The sequence below is a fragment of the Pristiophorus japonicus genome, chromosome 4 (assembly GCF_044704955.1).
Source record: "Pristiophorus japonicus isolate sPriJap1 chromosome 4, sPriJap1.hap1, whole genome shotgun sequence".
Classification (NCBI taxonomy): Eukaryota; Metazoa; Chordata; class Chondrichthyes; family Pristiophoridae; genus Pristiophorus; species Pristiophorus japonicus.
This window is the reverse complement of record NC_091980.1, coordinates 118,104,964-118,127,726: the sequence shown is the minus strand read 5'-3', so window position 1 is coordinate 118,127,726 and position 22,763 is coordinate 118,104,964. Positions and strand designations below refer to the sequence as shown.

The window sequence follows — 22,763 nt, the reverse complement described above, 5'->3', positions numbered from 1 at the left end:
CAAGTAACTGATATCCATGACTCTGTATGATAACTTTGAAATTACTAATGACTTTCTGTAAGATAGCACACTCTTAATCTGAGTATACAATTTATGCAAAGGCACACAGACAACTGATTCTGTTCTACTTCTGTATCTTTGCTGAAAAATAAAACTGTGTAAACATTACCAACAGCTGATAAATTATATACAATGATTATAAATTCTTTAAATGATGCACATATTGTTCAGAATTTTCCTGCTGCTATGTATGTGGATTTGAAAGCAGGTCAATACTAAAAATTGCAGAAAATGGGAGCGCGTCAGGAACATGCCGTCATCCCACCTCCTCACGCCTTTATCTCGAGCGTGTTTGCCAGCGGACCACCGACCCGACGGCAGAGGCGGGCGATCTAATTGATCTCAATTAAACCTTGTTGTCAGTCCCTTAACAGGAATGTTAACCAGACCGTCTAAATTTCACTGGATGACCACGGGAATCACCTAGCTCGGGAACCGCGCTTGTCAACCTAAGGCAGAAGCTCAGTGGCCAATGATTGAGGTCATTAATGCAGAGCATGGAATTCCCAATAAATACTCCCACATGACACCTGCTTATGTGCCTGAGGGAAAGGCTCTTGCTGACTCCATTTTGAGCACAGATTTAGGTATCTGGAGTTTGCAAGTCTTTTCTGCAACCTTGGTAGCCACTCTCACCACATTGCTACTAACTATCACAACACTGACAGATTGCTCCTCTGATCTCTACTTGACCTGCTATCTATTATATCAGCATGGGTTCCATTTATATTGTCTCACCTTAGTTTTCAGAATCGGACCAGGGTGAGCCCCACCACCAGCAGCAGCGGGCACACCAGCACAACAACAATACCACCAACCTTCTCCTCAACCACCTGATGCTCCACAGGACAGAGGACATCATCACATGGCTGAATTGCACCGGAGGTGATTCCCCAAGACAGGGTATATTGGCAGAGGATGAGCTTCCTCAACATGACTGAGCAGCAGTGCCAAAGGAGGCTCAGGCTATCATCTCTGACATTTCCAGCTTGCTGGAGAAAGGGCTGCAGCCCATAGAACCTGATGGACACGCCCTGGCTGTCAAAGTGCTATGCTTCACAAGTCAGCCAATTATATGAGCTTTGCCACTGATGATGCCATTGTTACTGAGTGGGCTCTTGGCTTTGCCGCTCTGGCTGGCTTCCCACGGATGCAGGCCGTCATCGACTGGGCACCTCATTGTAACCCAGGAGTGCTTGTGAACCTCAAGGACTTCCACTCTCTCGATGTGCAGCTCATCTGCAGCGAGGATTAGCGCTGCATGAGGAGCAAGGCTCTGAGTGCACAGCCTCTTCAGAGGAGGAGGAGGAGAATCAGCTAGAAGACAAGGAGGAGGAGTGGAGGAACCTGAGGTCCAGATGCCAGCTGCGCGCGAGCACATTGGTGACCGGGAGGCCAGGGACGACCTCATCATGGCCAGATTTACTTAACTTCCGGCATTACACCCGCAAGGTGCCCCCTCCCCACACAGCGCCATAAAGCATCCCAACAATGACCAAGCCATTCCTTTCACACTGACCCCCATTGCTGCAGGTAATGTAATATCTCACCATTCACTCCATGTGGCAAAGCCATTCCCATGTAGCAGGCAAGAATGGGCATGAAGAGTAAGTGGTGCAAATAAATAATTTTATATCTGGCATAACAGTCATGGACCCTTAACAATAACACTTCTTTAAACACCCATGTGCTTACCCTTGTACAGGATGGACCTTCCTTATCCGGGACTCCCTTATCTGCCACCACCCGTCGTTCGGCATCATTCCCGTCACTGGGGGGCACATGCGCAGAACGTGGCAGGGTCCTCCGACATTAACAAATTGAAGTCCTTCCTCGCTGCCGACTCCTGCAATTTCTGGCTTGACCCCACGATCCACCGCCACCTCCCCAACCACCCCCCACGATGTCTCTGCCGCACTCCTAGCCCCCAGCCAGCCAGCCCTGATATCCCCGACCGCTCCGCTCCGCTGCAAACTCTGCCGGACCAGCAGTCCAACCCCGGGAATTTTTTAAAAACTTACTGAGAAACAGATGAGCAATGAGACGGGTATTGGCGGCAATTCCACCTTCCCCCCCCCCGCGATTCCACCCCCCCCCCCCACCCCCGAACCCCCCCACGGCCTTCCTCGCTGCCACAATCCCAGCCCCCAGCCCTGATATCCCCGGGTGCCGGGGAATGTCCAAAACATGCAGATAATCGTAACTTTGTCTACCTGTATCAGCAATCTTTCCAGCACTTTGCTTTCATCTGCACTGTACTGGAAGGCCGCAGGAGGGTGGGGAGGATCGGCGGCGGTGGAAGAGATCGCGGAGTCGGGAGTCCGACAGAGTTTGCAGTGGAGTGGCTGGGGATATTGGGGCTGGCTGGGAGTGCGGCAGGGACATCGTGTTGGGGGCTGGTGGATTGCGAGGTCAGGCCATCGATCGGAGTTCATAAAAGTTGGAAAAATTATGCTTAATGTACACAATAATGTGTGTACTTGGTTGCTATGGCACAGAAATGAAGACACGGTCTGTTTTTGACCAATGATTGACACCAATAAAGTTGTAAAAACGGTAAGTTGTATAGCGCTGCTCCCCTGACAACACGTGACCTCCCCATGTCCGGCAAAATCCCTTATTGGGCACAGGCCAGGTTCCGAGGGTGCCGGAAAAGAGAGGTTCAACCTGTACATCTACTTCTGTATCATTTTTCATTTATGCGTGCTTCTACGAGGTGCAACCCCTGTGATTGCAGCAGAGGTAGAGCCAGGCTGCTCACTTCCCTGCTGCAACTGCATAGAAACTTTTGGTGGATGCCCTCTGGGCTTTAGAGCCTGTAATGGCCTGCCAAAGTCTGCTCCTCCTGCACCTGTGCAGGGGCAGACTTGGCCTTTGAATCTGAGGAGGCATCTGGGACTTTGACTGGAGGTTGGGGGGAGGGGGGCAACGGGGGGGAGATGTGTGAGTGCTTTGAGAGGAGCCACCACTCCCATGTCCCCTCTCGTCATCATCCCTCTCATGGGCCGCTCGCACTTCCCTACTAGCAAAGAGCTGGCGAGCACCTTGCTATATAGCAGTGGGGCCGAGGACCGAGGTTTACATTTGCATTCCTCCTCGAGGCGAGGTATATGAGCCTCTGCCATCTGTCCTCCATAGATTGCATGTGCTCATGTGAGTGCAACATTTGCTGCTCCATGCAGGTGGCCATCCTTTCCATGGAAGAGCATACCGCCCCCATGGGACATGGTGGTACTCATGTTGGAGATGAACTCCTCCATTCTCTGCACATTTGCAGACATCGCGACCACAAAACCTGACAGAGCCTCCTGCACTTTTTCCTGCACCTCCAGAATCACCCGCTTTCTCGAAAGCTCCCGAGGCACAGCATCTGCCTGCAGCTGAGCATAGCTGGGAGGGTCCTACGCCCTCTGAAGAGGTGACTCCACTGCTGTCCCTGTCTCCACCATCTGCTCTTGTTCACTTGTAGCTTGTAAGACATCAGGTGACAACACTACTCTATCTCGCATAGGACCCATCGAGGTGTGCGTATCTGTGCTGGTGCTGGGTGCGCTTAGGTCTGGTGATGGTGCACCCTCAGAGGAGTCGTCTTCCTCCGGTGGCTGGACAATGCTGTGTGGGAGGGGGTGGTGGGGGGTGGGGGGCTGTTGATGGACCTGTGGGAGAGTAAAGAGATGATTTAGAAATGTTATATTAAGAATGGGTAACGATACCATTATGCACATGATGAACATTCAGTGGCTGCTGACATCAGTCACCATATGACTAACTGCTGTTTGCCATGTGACTGGATGAGATGTCATTTTGTCACCACGTTGCTGAGAGGTTCCCCCCGCCCCTCCTGTCTCCCACTGTCTGCAGCTCCGCAACTCCTGACACGTCCAGGGCGATCTCCTCTGGTGGAGTTAAAGAAGGTCGGAGGGCCACCTCTGGTTCTCTCCCTCTCCCTGTTGTTGTGCACTCATTTCTCCTGCAAGGAGGGAAAGAAGAGAAGTTTGAATGAGAATGGTGGCATGAGTATTGTCATGAATGTAACCTTCATGTAACAACACTGCAATACTGTATATACTTGAGAAATGCACACCTTGACCACAGGGGGTGAACTTGTGGGAGACACTCCTCACCTGGTCATCCAGGTATATAAAGGGAGGTCCCACGCAGGGTCATCACTTCTTGGTCCTGTGAATAAAGGTGCAGGTCACAGAGTGACCTTGTCCATAGAATGTGCCTCATGTGGATTTGTGGTATTGTGTAAGGACTTCACAGTGGCGATGAGAAACGGGAATCAATGACCCACGAGAATGGCCACCGGTAGCACAGAGGAACGGTACTGTGTTGGTGAGGACTGGGACGATTTCAGTGAGAGGCTTCAGCAGAGCTTTCTCACGAAGGACTGGCTGGGAGATGCAGCGGCCGACAAGCGACCAGTTGTGGATCTAAGACTTACGCGCTCATGAAAGACCTGCTAGCACCCGAGAAGCCGGCGGACAAAACCTTTGAAGAGCTCAGCAAGCTAATCAGTGAGCACCTCAAACCGGCGAGCAGCATACACATGGCCCGACACAGATTTTATACCCACCGACGTCGGGAAGGACAGAGCATACCAGACTTCGTTGCGGAACTCCGGCGCTTGGCCAGCCTCTGTAAGTTCACAGATGCCTGCAGGGGGGAGATACTAAGGGATTTCTTTATTGAGGGCATCGGTCATGCCGGGATTTTCAGAAAGTTAATCGAGACCAAGGACTTGACCTTGGAAGCGGCGGCGTTGCTGGCTCAGACTTTTATGGCGGGGGAGGAGGAAACCAAGATAATATACGCGCGCAACTCTGACTCCAATGTGGCGATGGATCAGGGGGTCAATATCATAAACGCGACTCAGAGCCCAGCAGGCAGGCAAGAGCAGATCGACACATCCCAGGCAGCAACAGACCCCAGAACAGGTTTTCAACACAGACAATGGCAGGCTGAACGGACATTTATGCTATCCCAGTGGACAATGTGTTCTGGGATGGGGCCATTGACACCCACTAACAGGGTGCTCAAGAGCAGTCAAAGGGACAATCAGTGAGGAATACCTGGTAACAGTTCTTTTGTTCACAACAATGGGAATCTCAGTTCATGCTGGAGGTGTGGGGGCAGACATGCTGCTAGGAATTGCAGGATTCAACAGTTTGCCTGCAGAAATTGTAACCTCACTGGCCATTTAGCCAGAATGTGCAGGAAGCCTGCGAGCAGGCTAATTTATGAGGCGGATGGACCAGAAGAGGGGTCTGCAACGGCAGGATGACACGTGAGGCAAATCAATGGACACTGAAGTTCAGCGGGTTCATATGGCAAACACTCACAGCTCATATACTAAAACGCCACCTATGATGCTGAAGGTCCTATTAAACAGCATCCCGGTATGCATGGAGCTGGACACGGGGGCCAGCCAGTCACTCATGAGCGTTCAACAATTCGAAAAGCTATGGCCACTCAAAGCCAGCAGACCCAAACTGGAACGCATTGAAACTCAATTACGGACGTACACCAAAGAAATCATTCCGGTGCTAGGCAGTGCAACGTTAGCTGTCACACACAATGGATCAATGAACGGGCTACCGCTCTGGATTGTCCCGGGCAATGGTCCTGCACTGTTGGGAGGAGCTGGTTAGCTGAGATGAACTGGAAATGGGGAGATGTGCACGCAGTGTCACCTGTGGAGCGAAGTTAATGCTCACAGGTGCTACAGCAATTTGAGTCGCTATTCCAACCTGGCGTCGGGACTTTCAAAGGTACCAAAGTAGTGATTCGCATCACCCCGGACGCCAGACCAGTGCACCACAAAGCCAGAGCTGTGCCGTATGTGATGCGGGAGAAAATTGAAAGCGAATTGGACTGTTTGCTGAAAGAGGGCATCATCTCGCCCACTGAATTCAGCGACTGGGCGAGCCCCATTGTTCCCGTCCTAAAAGCGGATGGCTCAGTCAGGGTCTGTGGCGACTACAAGGCCACTATCAACCGGGTGTCCTTACAATACCAATACCCGCTTCCGAGAGCGGAGGTTCTTTTTGCCACGCTGGCAGGTGGCAAGCTGTTCACCAAGTTGGACCTCACTTCAGCCTACATGACCCAAGAACTGGATGACGAATCCAAACTACTGACCACAATCACCACGCACAAGGGACTGTTTGTTTGCAACAGGTGCCCGTTTGGCATTCGATCAATGGCCACGATCTTTCAAAGAAACATGGAAAGCCTGCTCAAATCCATTCCTGGAACGATTGTATTCCAGGATGATGTCCTCATCATGGGTCGGGACACCGAGGAACACTGTGTTCGCAGGTGCATGACGTGTGCTCAGCTGGGAAATGCCCCCAGGGAGACCTCGCTCAGCCCTTGGCACTGGCCCACCAGGCCATGGTCACGCATTCACGTAGACTATGCGGGCCCGTTCATGGGGAAAATGTTTCTCATTGTGGTTGATGCGTACTCGAAATGGATCGAGTGCATCATTTTGAATTCGTGCACGACATCCACCACTGTGGAGAGTCTACGTGCGGTCTTTGCGACCCACGGTCTGCCGGACATCCTTGTTAGCGATAATGGCCCATGTTTCACAAGCTACGAATTTCGGGAGTTCATGTCGGGTAATGGCATTAACCATGTCAGGGCAGCATCGTTCAAGCCGGCCTCCAATGGCCAGGCAGAACGTGCGGTCCAAATCATAAAACAAGGCATGCTCAGGATTCAAGGTCCGTCCCTTCAATGCTGCCTATCGCGCCTCCTGCTGGCCTATAGGTCCCGACCGCACTCGCTCACGGGGGTCCCGCTCACGGGGGTCCCACCCGCGGAGCTCCTTATGAAAAGTACATTCAAAACTCGGCTGTCCCTCATTCATCCTGTCTTGTCCGACATTGTTGAAGGTAAGTGCCAGTCCCAAAATGAGTACCATGACCGTAATTCAAGGGGGAGATGTATTGAAATTGGTGACCCCGTATTTGTTCTCAATCACGCTTTGGAGCCCAAATGGCTTGAAGGTACTGTAATAGACAAAGAGGGGAATAGGGTCATCGTGGTTAAACTTAACAATGGGCAGATATGCCGCAAGCATCTGGACCAAGTAAAAAAAAGGTTCAGCATGGATTCTGAGGAACCTGAGGAAGATCATGAGATGGTATTCACACCACCGCCAGTGAACAAGCAACAAGAACATTCAGCAGCATGCACAGTGCCTGCGGTCAGCCCAGAATCACCACAGCGGACAGACATGCAGGCCAAGGCTCAACAGCCAGAGCCCCAACTGCGGCGCTCCACGAGGGAGCGGAGACCACCCGAAAGACTTAACCTGTGATCCCAATAAGACGTTGGGGGGGAGGTGATGTCATGTATGTAACCTTCATGTAACAACACTGCAATACTGTATATACTTGAGAAATGCACACCTTGACCACAGGAGGTGAACTTGTGGGAGACACTCCTCACCTGGTCATCCAGGTATATAAAGGGAGGTCCCACGCAGGGTCATCACTTCTTGGTCCTGTGAATAAAGGTGCAGGTCACAGAGTGACCTTGTCCATAGAATGTGCCTCATGTGGATTTGTGGTATTGTGTAAGGACTTCACAGTGGTGACGAGAAATAGAAACATAGAATTATCTCTGATAGCCTCTCCATGATCACATGATTGCTGATTGATCCCTTTGGAGGATAACACACACCCAGTAGTTTCTCTGGAATGTGTAATTGGATCCGCCCAGCCCAAGTTCTGAGTAACTTTGCAAAGTGTAATTTGAGCCATTCTGACTTCAGACCCCAGAGTGGATAGAGCTCCCTCATCCCAGCACAAGTTTCTGACAACCCCAGCCCAAGCTCTTGACTCCTCCCAGCTGAAGTTCCTTACCCCTCCAGCCCAAGTTCATGCCCCCCCCAGCCTACATTCCTTAACCCCCCCCAGCCAAAGTACCTGCCTCCCTCAGCTGACGTTCCTTACCCCCCCACCCCCAGCCCAAGTTCATGCCCCCATCCAAAAGCTAGAAGCAGCTCCAGCTCTTGTGACAGCTCCACGTGGCTCGGCCCTACTTCTGATTTCCTCATATGTTGCACTGCACATGCACGGCCGAATCGAGGGCCCATGCTCAAAAAGGGGGCGGAGTCCAATGTGGGTATGCGTAAAGGGACACACAAAATCTAGTGCAAATGGTCACTCTATTTAAATATCCCCGCTGAAAATGAGTCATCAGACCCGCAACATTTAATAGGGCCAGGAAAGGCGCATGTCTGCCTTAATAGGATCCATTAACTGAAAGTCGCTCTGAGGAGTGGGATGATAAGAACAATACCATGCAGCCCGCTCGCATCCGACCCGACGCGGTAAGGTAAATTCCGGCCATTGGTAATGACCTCCTTTGCATTGTTAACTGCCCCGGTGCTGTGTCAGTTACAACAAATAGGTAGGGGCATGAGGAGACAATGGGAAGGAATTTCTTTGTTGACTGTGTGTAGTGAAATTGTAAATGTGTTCTTTATAAATGGCTTTCCAACACTGCTATACATAAAGCCTGAAATTGCACAGTTGGGTAATGTCTGAAATTCCTCTTTTCACTATTTTAGTGGAGGTGCCAAAACATTTAAAATAAATGGTATCATTTCAAGGCTGTAACGCCCATTTATCCCCCTGATGTGACAGTGTCACGTTCCAGTCACTCTATGCCCCATTCCCTGTGCTCCAGCCACTCCAGAAAGACTGATAGTCAGGGAGTGAGAGAGAAAATGTTTTTTTTGAGTAGGAAGAGAAAGCGAGAGACCTTGTTGGAGGAAAGATCTGAAGAGATGCAGGGGTGAAATATGTAGGTAGCAGGACCAGGTGTGGGGTTGTAGTTCCAGACACGAGAGGTGGGTGCCGGAGGGACTGGAGTGCAAGATCACCTTCTACAACCAAATTTTAATTTGATTTATTTAACGGCAAAAGTTTAATTTGTTTATCTGTCGGCTTAGTGCCCCTTTAATAAGGGGGCACTTGTATTAATGTTCAACTAAAATAGTTGTAGTTCCAGATAGCTTCAGTGGCAAACAAGCTTGAGCTAAGCAGTGCAGCCACACAGAGTATGACTCAGGGAGGGGGAGTGTTTCGTGAAACAAGAAGTGAGAAAATGCTTCAGCCCTGAGCACTAAACTCATCATATTTTGTGCATAAGCAACATCGAAAGCATCACTACTGGTTAGTAATTTTCTTCCACTGCTTAGTGCAATATGTATCCAATCCTATGAGTATTATATTACACATTACTGCAATGATGTGAATGGACACTTGGGAAAAGTTGGCAATTGCAACATTTTTATGGAAATCATTATTTGTACCTATCAACAAGCAGGAACTGAACTACTTTATCTATGAATTTAAGAATAGAAGTGGAAGATAGGGGATAAAAGAACTCCAGCTGTAATAGAAAATTATAAAAATATAACAGCTACTATTTAAACATGTGCGATAGTAAAGAAAGATAAAGATTGGATTTAAGTGCTTTACAGTCAATGAAGTACTTTTTGAAGTGCAGTCACTGTTGTAATGTAGTAGTGAGGATAAAGATAAAGGAGATATTTTTGGAGAATATAATTTATGATTTCTCAAACAAGCTACATATTGTCCATTTACAGAAGTGAAATGACTGATGAGTTTTGGGAGGCCCTCTATTTGAAGCATTCTCCCCGGGTCTGTACTTTGTGGCAGCACATAAGCCATAATCGAGTGGGACACTGGCTCTGCAGACTGGTCTTCAGAGTACTTGAGGGGCCTCAAAATAAAAACAAACTGGAGCAATGAGGAAAGGGATTTTTTTTGTTTCTGAGGCTGCAATCGAGGCTCCAGGATGGCATGTTGCCTCCTGGTGCAAGGGTCAAGGATGTCTCGGAGCGACTGCAGGACATTTTGGAGGGAGAGGGTGAACAGCCAGTTGTCATGGTGCATATAGATACCAACGATATAGGTAAAAAACGGGATGAGGTCTTACGAGACGAATTTAGGGAGCTAGGAGCTAAATTAAAAAACAGGACCTCAAAGGTAGTAATCTCAGGATTGCTACCAGTGCCACGTGCTAGTCAGAGTAGAAATAGCAGGATGTCTCGGAGCGACTGCAGGACATTTTGGAGGGAGAGGGTGAACAGCCAGTTGTCATGGTGCATATAGATACCAACGATATAGGTAAAAAACGGGATGAGGTCTTACGAGACGAATTTAGGGAGCTAGGAGCTAAATTAAAAAACAGGACCTCAAAGGTAGTAATCTCAGGATTGCTACCAGTGCCACGTGCTAGTCAGAGTAGAAATAGCAGGATAGCTAAGATGAATACGTGGCTTGAGGAGTGGTGCAGGGGGGAGGGATTCAAATTCCTGGGACATTGGAACTGGGTCTGGGGGAGGTGGGACCAGTACAAGCTGGATGGTCTGCACCTGGGCAGGACCGGAACCAATGTCCTCGGGGGAGTGTTTGCTAGTGTTGTTGGGGAGGGGTTAAACTAATATGGCAGGGGGATGGGAACCTATGCAGGGAGAGAGAGGGAAGTAAAATGACGGCAGAAGCAAAAGATAGAAAGAAGAAAAGTAAAAGTGAAGGGCCGAGAAACCTAAGGCAAAAATCAAAAAGGGCCACATTACAGCAAAATTCTAAAGGGACAGTGTGTTAAAAAGACAAGCCTGAAGGCTCTATGCCTCAATGTGAGGAGTATTCGTAATAAGGTGGACGAATTAACTGCGCAGGCAGCTATCAACGACTATGATATAATTGGAATTATGGAGACATGGCTCCAGGGTGACCAAGGCTGGGAACTCAACATCCAGGGTTATTCAACATTCAGGAAGAATAGACAGAAAGGAAAAGGAGGTGGGGTAGCATTGCTGGTTAAAGAGGAAATTAACCCAATAGTAAAGAAGGACATGAGCTTGAATGATGTGGAATCTGTATGGGTAGAGCTGCGGAGTACTAAAGGACAGATTGCGTGCAATAAAGGTGCAGCAGTTATAATGGGTGACTTTAATATGCACATAGATTGGGCTAACCAAACTGGAAGCAATACGGTGGAGGAGGATTTTCTGGAGTGCATAAGGGATGGTTTTTTAGACCAATATGTCGAGGAACCAACTAGGGGGGAGGCCATCTTAGACTGGGTGTTATGTAATGAGAAAGGATTAATTAGCAATCTCGTTGTGCGAGGCCCCTTGGGGAAGAGTGACCATAATATGGTGGAATTCTGCATTAGGATGGAGAATGAAACAGTTAATTCAGAGACCATGGTCCAGAACTTAAAGAAGGCTAACTTTGAAGGTATGAGGCGTGAATTGGCTGAGATGGATTGGCGAATGATACTTAAGGGGTTGACTGTGGATGGGCAATGGCAGACATTTAGAGACCGCATGGATGAACTACAACAATTGTACATTCCTGTCTGGCATAGAAATAAAAAAGGGAAGGTGGCTCAACCGTGGCTATCAAGGGAAATCAGGGATAGTATTAAAGCCAAGGAAGTGGCATACAAATTGGCCAGAAATAGCAGCGAACCTGGGGACTAGGAGAAATTTAGAACTCAGCAGAGGAGGACAAAGGGTTTGATTAGGGCAGGGAAAATGGAGTATGAGAAGAAGCTTGCAGGAACATTAAGACGGATTGCAAAAGTTTCTATAGATATGTAAAGAGAAAAAGGTTAGTAAAGACAAATGTAGGTCCCCTGCAGTCAGAATCAGGGGAAGTCATAACGGGGAACAAAGAAATGGCGGACCAATTGAACAAGTACTTTGGTTCGGTATTCACGAAGGAGGACACGAACAACCTTCCGGTTATAAAAGGGGTCGGGGGGTCTAGTAAGGAGGAGGAACTGAGGGAAATCCTTATTAGCCGGGAAATTGTGTTGGGGAAATTGATGGGATTGAAGGCCGATAAATCCCCAGGGCCTGATGGACTGCATCCCAGAGTACTTAAGGAGGTGGCCTTGGAAATAGTGGATGCGTTGACAGTCATTTTCCAACATTCTATTGACTCTGGATCAGTTCCTATGGAGTGGAGGGTAGCCAATGTAACCCCACTTTTTAAAAAAGGAGGGAGAGAGAAAACAGGGAATTATAGACCGGTCAGCCTGACATCGGTAGTGGGTAAAATGATGGAATCAATTATTAAGGATGTCATAGCAGTGCATTTGGAAAGAGGTGACATGATAGGTCCAAGTCAGCATGGATTTGTGAAAGGGAAATCATGCTTGACAAATCTTCTGGAATTTTTTGAGGATGTTTCCAGTAGAGTGGATAAGGGAGAACCAGTTGATGTGGTATATTTGGACTTTCAGAAGGCGTTCGACAAGGTCCCACACAAGAGATTGATGTGCAAAGTTAGAGCACATGGGATTGGGGGTAGTGTACTGACATGGATTGAGAACTGGTTGTCAGACAGGAAGCAAAGAGTAGGAGTAAATGGGTACTTTTCAGAATGGCAGGCAGTGACTAGTGGGGTACCGCAAGGTTCTGTGCTGGGGCCCCAGCTGTTTACACTGTACATTAATGATTTAGATGAGGGGATTAAATGTAGTATCTCCAAATTTGCGGATGACACTAAGTTGGGTGGCAGTGTGAGCTGCGAGGAGGATGCTGTGAGGCTGCAGAGCGACTTGGATAGGTTAGGTGAGTGGGCAAATGCATGGCAGATGAAGTATAATGTGGATAAATGTGAGGTTATCCACTTTGGTGGTAAAAACAGAGAGACAGACTATTATCTGAATGGTGACAGATTAGGAAAAGGGGAGGTGCAAAGAGACCTGGGTGTCATGGTACATCAGTCATTGAAGGTTGGCATGCAGGTGCAGCAGGCGGTTAAGAAAGCAAATGGCATGTTGGCCTTCATAGCAAGGGGATTTGAGTACAGGGGCAGGGAGGTGTTGCTACAGTTGTACAGGGCATTGGTGAGGCCACACCTGGAGTATTGTGTACAGTTTTGGTCTCCTAACCTGAGGAAGGACATTCTTGCTATTGAGGGAGTGCAGCGAAGGTTCACCAGACTGATTCCCGGGATGGCGGGACTGACCTATCAAGAAAGACTGGATCAACTGGGCTTGTATTCACTGGAGTTCAGAAGAATGAGAGGGGACCTCATAGAAACATATAAAATTCTGACGGGGTTAGACAGGTTAGATGCAGGAAGAATGTTCCCAATGTTGGGGAAGTCCAGAACCAGGGGTCACAGTCTAAGGATAAGGGGTAAGCCATTTAGGACCGAGATGCGGAGGAACTTCTTCACCCAGAGAGTGGTGAACCTGTGGAATTCTCTACCACAGAAAGTTGTTGAGGCCAATTCACTAAATATATTGAAAAAGGAGTTAGATGAGGTCCTTACTGCTAGGGGGATCAAGGGGTATGGCGAGAAAGCAGGAATGGGGTACTGAAGTTGAATGTTCAGCCATGAACTCATTGAATGGCGGTGCAGGCTAGAAGGGCCGAATGGCCTACTCCTGCACCTGTTTTCTATGTTTCTATGTTTCTAAAACGCTAGTGGGAGTTGTGTACAGACCACCAAACTGTAGTAGTGAGGTTGGTGACAGCATCAAACAAGAAATTAGGGATGCGTGCAATAAAGGTATGGCAGTTATCATAGAAACATAGAAAATAGGTGCAGGAGTAGGCCAGTCAGCCCTTCGGGCCTGCACCACCATTCAATAAGATCATGGCTGATCATTCCCTCAATACTCCTTTCCTGCTTTCTCTCCATACCCCTTGATCCCCTTAGCCGTAAGGGCCATATCTAACTCCCTCTTGAATATATCCAATGAACTGGCATCAACAACTCTCTGCGGGTGGGAATTCCACAGGTTAACAACTCTCTGAGTGAAGCAGTTTCTCCTCATCGCAGTCCTAAATGGCCTACCCCTTATCCGAAGACTGTGTCCCCTGGTTCTGGATTTTCCCAACATCGGGAACAGTCTAGACGCATCTAACCTGTCCCGTCCCGTCAGAATCTTAAATGTTTCTATGAGATCCCCTCTTACCCTTCTAAACTCCAATGTATAAAGACCCAGTTGATCTAGTCTCTCCTCGTATGTCAGTCCAGCCATCCTGGGAATCAGTTTGGTGTACTTTCGCTGCACTCCCTCAATAGCAACAACATCCTTCCTCAGATTAGGAGACCAAAACTGAACACAATATTCCAGGTGAGGCCTCACCAAGGCCCTGTACAATTGCAGTAAGACCTCCCTGCTCCTATACTCAAATCCCCTAGCTATGACGGCCAACATACCATTTGCCTTCTTCACCGCCTGCTGTACCTGTATGCCAACTTTCAATGACTGATGAACCATGACACCCAGGTCTCGTTGCACATCCCCTTTTCCTAATCTGCCGCCATTCAGATAATATTCTGTCTTTGCGTTTTTGCTCCCAAAGCGGATAACCTCACATTTATCCACATTATACTGCATCTGCCAGGCATTTGCCCACTCACCTAACCTGTCCAAGTCACCCTACAGCTTCTTAGCGTCCCCCTCACAGCTCACACCACCACCCAGTTTAGTGTCATCTGCAAACTTGGAGATATTACACTCAATTCCTTCATCTAAATCATTGATGTATATTGTAAAGAGCTGGATCCCAGCACTGAGTCCTGCGGCACCCCACTAGTCACTGCCTGCCATTCTAAAAAGGACCCGTTTATCCCGACTCTCTGCTTCCTGTCTGCCAACCAGTTCTCTATTCACGTCAGTATATTAACCCCAATACCATATGCTTTGATTTTACACACCAATCTCTTGTGTGGAACCTTGTCAAAAGTCTTTTGAAAATCCAAATACACCACATCCACTGGTTCTCCATTATCCACTCTACTAGTTACATCCTCAAAAAATTCTAGAAGATTTGCCAAGCATGATTTCCCCTTCATAAATCCATGCTGACTTGGACCGATCCTGTCACTGCTTTCCAAATGTGCTGCTATTTCATCTTTAATAATTGATTCTAACATTTTCCCCACTACTGATGTCAGGCTAACCGGTCTATAATTCCCCATTTTCTCTCTCCCTCCCTTGTTAAAAAGTGGTGTTACAGTAGCTACCCTCCAGTCCATAGGAACTGATCCAGAGTCGATAGACTGTTGGAAAGTGATCATCAATGCTATTTCTAGGACCACTTCCTTAAATACTCTGGGATGCAGACTATCAGGCCCCAGGGATTTATCGGCCTCCAATCCCATCAATTTCCCTAACACAATTTCCCGCCTAATAAGGATATCCTTCAGGTCCTCCTTCTCACTAGACCTTCGGTCCCCTATTACTTCTGGAAGGTTATTTGTGTCTTCCTTCGTGAAGACAGAATCAAAGTATTTGTTCAATTGGTCTGCCATTTCTTTGTTCCCCATTATAAATTCACCTGAATCCGACTGCAAAGGACCTACGATTGTCTTCACTAATCTTTTTCTCTTCACATATCTATAGAAGCTTTTGCAGTCAGTTTTTATGTTCCCGGCAAGCTTCTTCTCCGACTCAATTTTCCCCCTCTTAATTAAACCCTTTGTCCTCCTCTGCTGAATACAAAATTTCTCCCAGTCCTCAGGTTTGCTGCTTTTTCTGTTCAATTTATATGCCTCTTCCTTGGATTTAACACTATCCTTAATTTCCCTTGTTAGCCACGGTTGAGCCACCTTCCCCGTTTTATTTTTACTCCAGACAGGAATGTACAATTGCTGAAGTTCATCCATGTGATCTTGAAATGTCTGCCATTGCCTATCCACCGTCAACCCTTGAAGTATCATTTGCAAATCGATTCTAGCCAATTCATGCCTCAAACCATCGAAGTTACATTTCCTTAAGTTCACGACTCTTGTTTCTGAATTAACTGTGTCACTCTCCATCTTAATAAAGAATTCTATCATGTTATGATCACTTTTCCCCAAGGGGCCTCGCACAGAAGATTGCAAATTAGTCCTTTCTCATTACACATCACCCAGCCTAGGATGGCCAGCTCCCTAGTTGGTTCCTCAACATATTGGTCGAGAAAACCATCCCTAATACACTCCAGAAAATCCTCCTCCACCGCATTGCTACCAGTTTGGTTAGCCCAATCAATATGTAGATTAAAGTCACCCATGATAACTGCTGTACCTTTATTGCATGCATCCCTAATTTCTTGTTTGATGCTGTCCCCAATCTCACTACTAATGTTTGGTGGTCTGTACATAACTCCCACTAGCGTTTACTGCCCTTTGGTATTCCGTAGCTCCACCCATACCGATTCCACATCATCCAAGCTAATGTCCTTTCTTAATATTGCATTAATTTCCTCTTTAACCAGCAATGCCACCCCTCCTCCTTTTCCTTTCTGTCTATCCTTCCTAAATGTTGAATACCCCTGGATGTTGAGTTCCCAGCCTTGGTCACCCTGGAGCCATGTTTCCGTGATGCCAATTACATCATAACCGTTAAATGCTATCTGCGCAGTTAATTCGTCCACCTTATTCCGAATACTCCTCGCATTGAGGCACAGAGCCTTCAGGCTTGTCTTTCTAACACACTTTGCCCCTTTAGAATTTTGCTGTTATGTGGCCCTTTTTGCTTTTTGCCCGAGGTTTCTCTGCCCTCCACTTTTACTTTTCTTCTTTCTATCTTTTCCTTCTGCCCCATTCTACTTCCCTCTGTCTCCCTGCATTGGTTCCCATCCCCCTGCCATATTAGTTTAACTCCTCCCCAACATCACTAGCAAACACTCCCCCGAGGACATTGGTTCCGGTCCTGCCCAGGTGCAGACCGTCCGGTTTGTACTGGTCCCACCTCCCCCAGAACCGGTTCCAATGTCCCAGGAATTTGAATCCCTGCCTTCTGCACCACTCCTCAAGCCACGTATTCATCTTAGCTATCTTGCGATTCCTACTCTGACTAGCACGTGGCACTGGCAGCAATCCTGAGATTACTACTTTTGAGGTCCTATTTTTTAATTTAGCTCCTAGCTCCCTAAATTCGTCTCGTAGCTCCTCATCCCGTTTTTTACCAATATCTTTGGTACCTGGCTGTTCATCCTCCCTTTTCAGAATGCCCTGCATCATGGGCGACTTTAATCTACATATAGATTGGGCTAACCAAACTGGTAGCAATACGGTGGAGGAGGATTTCGTGGAGTGTATTAGGAATGGTTTTCTAGACCAATATGTCGAGGAAGCAACTAGAGTGTTGGCCATCCTAGACTGGGTGATGTGTAATGAGAAAGGACTAATTAGCAATCTTGTTGTGCGAGGCCCCTTGGGGAAGAATGACCATAATATGGTAGAATTCTTTATTAAGATGGAGAGTGACACAGTTAATTCAGAAACTAGGGTCGTGAACTTAAGGAAAGGTAACTTCGATGGTATGAGACGTGAATTGGCTAGAGTAGATTGGCAAATGATACTTAAAGGGTTGACGGTGGATAGGCAATGGCAGACCTTTAAAGATCACATGGATGAACTTCAACAATTGCACATCCCTGTCTAGAGTAAAAATAAAATGGGGAAGGTGGCTCAAACGTGGCTAACAAGGGAAATTAGGGATAGAGTTAAATCCAAGAGGCATATAAATTGGCCAGAAAAAGCAGCAAATCTGAGGACTGGGAGAAATTTAGAATTCAGCAGAGGAGGACAAAGAGTTTAATTATGTGGGGGGAAAATAGAGTATGAGAGGAAGCTTGCTGGGAACATAAAAACTGACTGCAAAAGCTTCTATCGATATGTGAAGAGAAAAAGATTAGTGAAGGTAGGTTCCTTGCAGTCAGAATCAGGTGAATTTATAATGGGGAACAAAGAAATGGCAGACCAATTGAACAAATATTTTGGTTCTGTTTTCACGAAGGAAGACACAAATAACCTTCCGGAAATACTTGGGGACCGAGGGTTTAGCGAGAAGGAGGAACTGAAGGGAATCCTTATTAGTCATCAAATTATGTTAGGGAAATTGATGGGATTGAAGGCCGATAAATCCCCAGGGCCTGATAGTATGCATCCACGAGTACTTAAAGAAGTGGCCCTAGAAATACTGGATGCATTGGTAATCATTTTCCAACAGTCTATCGACTCTGGGTCAGTTCCTATGGACTGGAGGGTAGCTAATGTAACAGCACTTTTTAAAAAGGGAGGGAGAGAGAAAATGGGGAATTATAGACCGGTTAGCCTGACATCGATAGTGGGGAAAATGTTGGAATCAATTATTAAAGATGAAATAGCAGCGCATTTGGAAAGCAGTGACAGGATTGGTCCAAGTCAGCATGGATTTATGAAAGGGAAATCATGCTTGACAAATCTTCTGGAATTTTTTGAGGATGTAACTAGTAGAGTGGACAATGGAGAACCAGTGGATGTGGTGTATTTGGACTTCAAAAGGCTTTTGACAAGGTCCCACACAAGAGATTGGTGTGCAAAATTAAAGCACATGTTATTGGGGGTAATGTATTGACGTGGATAGAGAACTGGTTGGCAGACAGGAAGCAGAGAGTCGGGATAAACGGGTCCTTTTCAGAATGGCAGGCAGTGACTAGTGGGGTGCCGCAGGGCTCAGTGCTGGGACCCCAGCTCTTTACAAAATACATCAATGATTTAGATGAAGGAATTGAGTGTAATATCTCCAAGTTTGCAGATGACACTAAGTTGGGTGGCGGTGTGAGCTGAGAGGAGGATGCTAAGAGGCTGCAGGGTGACTTGGACAGGTTAGGTGAGTGGGCAAATGCATGGCAGATGCAGTATAATGTGGATAAATGTGAGGTTACCCACTTTGGTGGGAAAAACAGGAAAGCAGAATATTATCTGAATGGTGACAGATTAGGAAAAGGGGAGGTACAACGAGACCTGGATTTCATGGTACATCAGTCATTGAAAGTTGGCATGCAAGTGCAGCAGGCGGTGAGGAAGGCAAATGGCATGTTGGCCTTCATAGCGAGAGGATTTGAGTATAGGAGCAGGGAGGTCTTACTGCAGTTGCACAGGGCCTTGGTGAGGCCTCACCTGGAATATTGTGTTCAGTTTTGGTCTCCTAATCTGAGGAAGGACGTTCTTGCTATTGAGGGAGTCCAGCGAAAGTTCACCAGACTGATTCCCGGGATGGCAGGACTGACGTATGAGGAGAGACTGGATCGACTGGGCTGTATTCACTGGAGTTTAGAAGAATGAGAGGGGATCTCATAGAAACATATAAAATTCTGACAGGACTGGACAGGTTAGATGCAGGAAAAACGTTCCCGATGTTGGGGAAGTCCAGAACCAGGGGTCACAGTCTAAGGATAAGGGGTAAGCCATTTAGGACCGAGATGAGGAGAAACTTCTTCACTCAGAGAGTTGTTAACCTGTGGAATTCTCTACCGCAGAGAGTTGTTGAATGCAGTTTGTTAGATATATTCAAGAGGCCCTTACGGCTAAAGGGATCAAGGGGTATGGCGAGAAAGCAGGAAAGGCGTACTGAGGTGAATGATCAGCCATGATCTTAGTGAATGGTGGTGCAGGCTCGAAGGGCCGAATGGCCTACTCCTGCACCTATTTTCTATGTTTCTATCTGACGAGTGTGGCCAGAAAGGTCTGCTGCCCCAACTGCGTCAGTCACCTTGCATTATGGGATGTGATGCTGTCCGCAACTGTGCATATGGGCAAAGCCAGCACTTTGATCTGGTGCATCTTGTCAGAGTCTTCCTCCTGTAGGCTCTTGGTAATCAATGGATGTTCTGAAGTGCCAGCACCTGTCCACTGTAGCTGATGTGTCTCCATGCCCTGGAGCTAGACTTGCTCAGTTCAATGGTACCTGTAGAATACCAGAAATGGCTCTGTAAAGAATCTGCCAGAGGTGTGAGGATTTCCTATGGTTCAACAGCTCAGTCTACATAGGGCACTGACTACCTCTGGTCCTGAGGGGCTATGGTGGATCTTCATCACCAGGATAATTCATCAGCATCTTTGTCACCTTTATTCTTCCCCTGTGAGATGTGGAGGTCTTTGAATGACAGACGATATGGAATACTGATGTTAGGCCATCCATGAAGAGCAGTAAGACTTCTAGACAAATGAAAATCAATAATTAGTTTTTTTCATGAACAGCTAATATTTAGGACCATTATGTATGAAATGCATAGGACTTTACTAAATATTATTGGCAAACAAGTTGTAGTAAAACTTGAGAAAATTCTTATGATATTATTTCTTATTGTGAGTACATTAAAACAAATAACGGTGTGCATCACTTACCAGAATCTGAGGAGACGGTGTTGTCTGCACTTCCCAGAAGCATGCCACACTTTGGCTATTTTGATTTCTGTCCATGTCAGCCTTGTTTCCTTGGAAGCATTCTTCTGTCTTCTATTCTAGTCAATGATTTATTTCTGTTGTGTGTTGCATTAAACCCAGGAGCATATTTCAAATCACTGCTTCATTCCCTGCAGTCCTTCACATCACACTGAGGACAAGAAACTTTATTGCCTTTTTTGTACAATGATATACCAAGGGGCCAAAATTGCCCTCCTCCATAAGCTCCATTGCCGGGCCCAAAGCGGCGGGAACAGGTTTCCGGTCCGCCTGTTTTCTTGCCGCGTCGGGCACACAGCGACCCCTGACCAAACAGCGGCAACCCGCTTTCCGACCCCTGCAGGAAATTGCCCCGTGCTGAATTGCCCCATGGGAGCGGCGGCGCCAGCAGCCAGTGCCACTGACATCTTTCCCCAGTGGGGAGCTGTCTGTGGCTGAGCAGCGCGGCCGCCCTTAAAGGGGAGGTCACGTTGCCGCTGTTGCCATATTATTTTTTATTGTCGGCCGACTGCCAGGTCAGCACAATAATTATGCCCCCAGGTTCACCGGGCCACCAACAGACTGCTTGGCACTCCCTCTTGGGTGCCAGGCCGCTGGCCTGGCCGAAACCCTCCCTGGAGGCCCAGTGGACCTAACTGAAAACTCTGCAGTGTTCGCAGCGGCCTTCCCCTTTAACTGAAGGGGAGGGACATTGTGATGCGTCAGTACAACGTGGCATGTCTGCGTCATGCTGACATCATCAGTAACGCGCTGATGACTGGTCGGGGCAGCTGACCTGTTGCTAGGGCACTTCCGCCCCGCAGCTGCCCAGAACACCGCCCCGACCGGAAAAAAACAAAGTGGTGAATTTCTCCGGTATCTCCGCCCTATGGATTGGGGTGGAGAAAAACTTTCCAAAATGGCAGGTGCGCCCCGTTTGGAGCGGGGCTCAATTTCGACCCCAAATATTTTGACAACCTCCATTTTTGAAAATTTATTATATAAACTATATTAATAAGAAAATATATCAATAAGTTCATCATTGTTAAAATGTGGTCTGCTTGTATATCTTTGCTATAGTTATCGCTTTCTGCCTTAAACCACCAGATTGCTATCAAGTTCTGTTTATTTGCATAGATTATGTGCCTTCTTATTAAAGCAGTTCACTCTGGATCATTTCAATTAATTTCCCAATAGACTACATAACCTATCATCAGCAGTCAATTCTAAAACAATGCATCATCCCAATATTGTTTATTGGCTAGGCAATACTAAGTTACCACAAAGCATCTTCACACCCGTAATCCAAATGTACAGCTGTATGATTTGATTTGATTTTACTTAATTCAATAATTGTGCCATGTTGCCTGAAGAAAGATTGGATTAAGCTTAATTTGTTCTGCTTGTGCCTTCTAATAAATTTACATTAAACTTTCTCCTCTCCTCCCCTTACTTCAATTTGGAAGACTTAGGAATAACAGGAGTGGGCCATTACCCTTACCTAACAAAAATCTATAGATTTCAATCTTGAAAATTTCAATTGACCCAACATCTACAGCCTTTTGGGGGGAGAGAGTGCTAGATTTCTACAACCCTTTGTGTGAACTTACTTTCAATTGTAGAGTGGCAATTTGTAATGCTATGGAGAGGTAGAATTGAGCCTCAACATGCTGAGATATTAATCTCAACTATATTGCTCTGGATTGGTTCTAATGCAGAGGATAGGTAGCTCCCCACTGTGAAGGAAGGAAAATCAATGCTGGGCCATTCTTGAGCACCCAGACCTCAGTGATTTAGATGGAGGTTACTGAGTGTCCACAAGGCATGTAGTTATGAGCGAGGATCCCAACAAAACGAAAAGAAAAGAATGTAACTTAAAGTAAGAATAAAAGTCTTATCCTCACCAGAGAAAAAGCGTGTGTTAATTTCCAAATAATGACATGAAAAGCAGCAAAAGACTGTGCGTAATACAAGACACTCTTGTCAGACCATCTAGTGCTGAATTATTGACATTCAGAGTTGAATTATTCACTAGAATAATGAAACACTCCCGTCTCCAATACAGTTACTCGGTTATTACAAAAGCTGTTCAAATAATTTATTTATGAGCCGGGAGACTGAATCTGATATAATATAACCTGAGTTTGATAACCCAAATTTGATAATCCAATTAAATGCTGGTAATATCTGTTTCAATCTTTTTCAGTTCTGGTTTTGTTGGATTATAATTTCTGATTTATCTGGAATCTTTCATCGTGGCTTCCACAAAGATAGATTGACCTCAAGTCTATTCTCATTGCACCATGATACGATTACGCCTGTTCCCTGCTTCATGGCATTAATGCAATTGCACGGTGCACAAACAATGTCACTTATTCATCCCACTCCATTAGCAGCAGCGGATGTTGGTAATGACATGTCACCAAGGGGACAGGACAGTATTAATGCAGTTCCTGAGGTACAGTTTTGATGGAGAAG

At 46.8% G+C, this 22,763-nt stretch overlaps 1 protein-coding gene and 1 long non-coding RNA gene across 2 annotated transcripts in view; both read right to left on the bottom strand.

Moving 5' to 3' along the window:
- The window catches only part of LOC139262485 (shootin-1-like), a 168,149-nt gene that overhangs the window by 136,039 nt on the left and 9,347 nt on the right, over positions 1-22,763 (bottom strand). The gene's annotated exons all lie outside the window — the stretch shown is intronic.
- On the bottom strand, positions 19,643-20,434 carry LOC139262152 (uncharacterized). The gene is made up of 3 exons (XR_011592916.1): positions 20,250-20,434; positions 19,905-20,060; positions 19,643-19,809 (listed from the first exon to the last, which is right to left on the bottom strand). It is a non-coding gene; the product is annotated as an uncharacterized lncRNA (long non-coding RNA).